The sequence below is a fragment of the Crocuta crocuta genome, unplaced genomic scaffold (genome assembly GCF_008692635.1).
Source record: "Crocuta crocuta isolate KB4526 unplaced genomic scaffold, BGI_CrCroc_1.0 scaffold19, whole genome shotgun sequence".
In the NCBI taxonomy this organism is placed as follows: Eukaryota; Metazoa; Chordata; class Mammalia; order Carnivora; family Hyaenidae; genus Crocuta; species Crocuta crocuta.
In genome coordinates, this window is record NW_027551565.1 from 105,918 (window position 1) to 110,500 (window position 4,583).

Consider the following 4,583-nt stretch of genomic DNA (forward strand, 5'->3'; position numbering starts at 1 on the left):
TTCTTCCTATCCATGAGCATGGAATGTTTTTCCATTTCTTTGTGTCTTCTTCAATTTCTTTCATAAGTTTTCTATAGTTTTCAGCATGCAGATCTTTTACATCTTTGGTTAGGTTTATTCCTAGGTATTTTATGTTTTTTGGTGCAATTGTAGGTGGAATCGATTTCTTGATTTCTCTTCCTTTTGCTTGATTATTGGTGTATAGAAATGCAACCAATTTCTGTACATTGATTTTATATCCTGTGACTTTGCTGAATTCATATTATCAGTTCTAGCAGCTTTTTGGTGGAGTCTTTCAGGTTTTCCAAGTAGAGTACTATGTCATCTGTGAAAAGTGAAAGTTTGACTTCTTCTCTGCCAATTTGGATGCCTTTTATTTCATTTTTTTGGGTCTGATTGTTGAGGCTAGGACTTCCAACACTATGTTAAACAAAAATAGTGAAAATGGACATCCCTGTGTGTTCCTGATCTCAGGGGAAAAGCTCTCAGTTTTTCCCCATTGAGGAGGATATTAACTGTGGGCTTTTCATATGTGGCTTTTGTAATGTTTAGGTATGTTCCTTCTATCCCAACTTTTTTGAGAGTTTTCATTAAGAAAGGATGCTGTATGCTGTCAAATGCTTTTTTCTGCATCTATTCACAGGATTGTACAGTTCTTATCCTTTCTTCAATTAATGTGATGTATTACATTGATTGATTTGTTAATATTAAAACAGACCTGCAGCACCGGAATGAATCCCACTTGATCATGGTGAATAATTCTTTTTATATGCTGTTGAATTCGATTTGCTAGTATCTTGTTGAAAATTTTTGCGTTCATCTTCATCAGGGATATTGACCTGTAACTCTCCTTTTTAGTGGGGTCTCTGTCTGGTTCGAGAATCAAAGTAATGGTGACTTCGTAGAATGAAGCCATTTCTATTTATTGGAACCTCGTGAGAAGAATAGGTATTAACTCTGCTTTAAATGTCTGGTAGATTTCCCCTGGGAAGCCATCTGCCCCAGGACTTTCTTATTTGTTGGGAGATTTTTCATAAATGATTCAGTTTTTTCACTGATTATGTGTCTGTTCAAATTTTATTTTTCTTCCTGTTTGAGTTATATAGTGTGTGAGTGTCTAGGAATTTGTCCATTTCTTCCAGGTTGTCAAGTTTGTCGGCATATAACTTTAAATGGTATTCTCTAATAATTATTTGTATTTCTGTGGTGTTGGATGTGATCTCTCCTCTTTAATTTGTGGTTTTATCTACTTGGGTTTTCTCTCTTTTCTTTATGAGAAGTCTGGCTAGGGGGTTATCAATTTTGTTTATTCTTTCAAAAAAACCAGCTCTTATATTCATTGGTCTGTTCTATTGTTTTGGTTTTGCTCGTTTATTTTGGGGGGATTGTTTATTTCTGATCTAATATTTATTATTTCTTTTCTTCTGCTGGCCTTGCTGCTTTGCTTCTAGTTCCTTCAGGTGTGAGGTTACGTTTTGTGTTTGGAATTTTTCTTATTTCTTGAGATAGGACTGGATTGCAATGTATTTTCCTCTTAAAACTACCTTTGCTGCATCCCAAAGCATTTAGACTGTCATTTGCATTTTCATTTGGTTCCATAAATTTTTAAATTTCTTCTTTAGTTGCCTAGTTGACCCATTCATTCTTTAGTAGGTTGTTCTTTAACCTCTTTGCATTTGGAGGCTTTCCAAATTTTTTCTTGTAATTGATATCCTCCATTGAGGATGATGTTAGCTGAGGGCTTCTCACAGATGGCTTTTATGATGTTTAAGTAAGTTCCTTCTATCCTGACTTTCTCAAGGGTCTTTATTAAGAAAGGATGCTGTATTTTGTCAAATGTTTTCTCTGCATCTACTGACAGACCATATGGTTTTTATCATTTCTTTTGTTCATGTGATGTATCACATTTATTGCTTTGTGAATATTGAACCAGCCCTGTAACCCAAGAATGAATCCCACTTAATCATGGTGGATAATTCTTTTTATGTGCTGTTGGATTCGATTTGCATGTATCTTGTTGGGGATTTTTCATCTGTATCCATCAAGGATATTGGCATGTAGTTATCTTTTTTGCTGGGTCCCTGTCTGGCTTGGGAATCAAAGTGATGCTGGCTTCATAGAATGAGTCCAGAAGTTTTCCTTTGATTTCTATTTTTTGGAATAGCTTGAGGAGAATGGGTATTAACTCTGTTTTAAATGTGTGGTAGAATTCCCCAGGGAAGCCATCTGGCCCAGGGCTTTTATTTGTTGGGAGATTTTTGATAACTGATTCGATTTCTTCACTTGTTATGGGTCTGTTCAGATTTTCTATCTCTTCTGTGTGAATTTTGGTAGTGTGTGTGTTTAGAAATTTGTCCATTTCTTCTAGGTTGTCCAGTTTGTTGGCATATAATTTTTCATAGTTTTCCCTGATAGTTGTTTGTATTTCTGAGGGATTGGCTGTAATAAATCCATTTTCATTCATGATTTTTTCTCTTTGGGTGCTCTCTCTGTTCTTTTTGAGAAGCCTGGCTAGAGGTTTGTCAATTTTGTTTATTTTTTCAAAAAAACCAATTCTTGGTTTCATTGATCTGTTCAACTGTTTTTTTTTTTTTTGGTTTATGTATTGTTTATTTCTGCCCTGATTTTTATTATTTTTTTGTCTCCTACTGTGTTTGAGGTGCTCTTGTTGCTCTGCTTCTAGTTTCTTTAGGTGCACTGTTAGATTTTGTATTTGTGCTTTTTGTAGTTTTTTTAAAATAGGCCTGGAGTGCAATGTACTTTCCTCTTAGGACTGCCTTTGCAGATTTCCAAAGAGTTTGGATTGTTGTATTTTTATTTTCATTTGTTTCCATATATTTTTAAATTTCTTCTCTAATAGCCTAATTGGCCCATTCGTTCTATAGTAGGGTGTTCTTTAACCTCCATGCTTTTGGAAGTTTTCCAGACTTTTTCCCGTGATTGATTTGAAATTTCATAGCGTTTTGATCTGAAAGTGTGCATGGTACAATCTCAATTCTTTTATATTTATTGAGGGCTGCTTTATGAGCCAGTATGTGATCTATCTTGGAGAATGTGCCACGCACACTTGAGAAGAAAGTGAATTCCATAGCCTCAGGATGTAGGGTTCTAAATATATCTGTCATGTCTATCTGATTCAATGTGTCACTCAGGTCTATTGTGTCTGTAGTGATTTTCTAGTTGATCTATCCATTGCTGTAAGTGGAATATTAAAGTCCCCTACTATTAGCACATTCTTATCCATAAGATTGTTTCTGTTTGTGATTGTTTTATGTATTTGGGTTCTCCTGAATTCGGTATGTGGACATGTATAATTGTTAGCTCTTTCTGATGGATAGACCCTGTAATGATTATATAATGCCCTTCTTCATCCCTTGTTACTGCCTTTACTTCAAAGTATAGTTTGTCTGATATAAGTATGGCTACTCTGGCTTTCTTTTGACTTCCAGTAGCATGATAGATATTTCTCCATCCCCTTACTTTCAATCCGAAGGGGTCATCAGGTCTAAAACGAGTCTCTTATAGATAGCAAATAGATGGATTTTGGTTTTTTATCCATTACTACCCTATGTCTTTTGATTGGAGCATTTAGTCCATTTACATTCAGTGCTATTATTGAAAAATATGGGTTTAGAGTCATCGTGTTCTTCGTAGGGTTCATGCTTGTAGTGGTGTCTCTGGTACCTTGTGTTCCTTGCAACATCTCCCTTATAGTGTCACCCTTAGGATTTCTTTTTTTAAAAAATTTTTGTTAAATGTTTTATTTATTTCTGAGAGAGAGAGAGAGAGAGAGAGAGGCAGTGTGAGCATGGGAGGGTCAGAGAGAGAGGGAGACAAAGAATCAGAAGCATGCTCCAGGCTCTGAACTAGCTGTTAGCACAGAGCCCGGCACGGGATTTGGACCCACGACCGTGGGATCATGACCTGAGCCGAAGTTGGATGTTTATCCGACTGAGCCACCTAGGCGCCCCCCACCCCCTGCTCCCCACTGAGGGTTTCTTGTTGGGCTGGTTTAGTGGTGACGAATTCTTTCAAATTTGTTTATTTTGGAAAACCTTTATCTCTCCTTCTATTCTGAATGTCAGGCTTGCTGGATAGAGGATTCTTGGCTGCATATGTTTTCTGTTCATCCCATTGAAGATCTGCTGCCATTCCTTTATGGCCTGCCAAGTTTCAGTAGATAGCTCTGTCACCACTCTGATAGGTCTCCCTTTGTATATTAGGTTGCTTTTATCCCTAGCAGCTTTCAGAATTCTCTCTTTGTCCTTATATTTTGCCAGTTTCACTATGATATGTCCTGCCGAAGATTGATTCAAGTTACATCTGAGAGGAGTTCTCTGTGCCTCTTGGATTTCAATGTCTGTTCCTTCCCCAAGTTGGGGAAATTCTCAGCTATCATTTGTTCAAGGACTCCTTCAGTGCTTTTCTCTCTTTCTTCCTCTTCTGGAATTCCTATGATACAGCTATTGTTCCATTTAATTGTATCACTCAGTTCTCGAACTCTCCCTTCGTGTTCCTGGATCAGCTTATCTCTTTTTTTCTCAGTTTCCTCTTTTTCTATAATTGTGTCTTCTAATTCACCT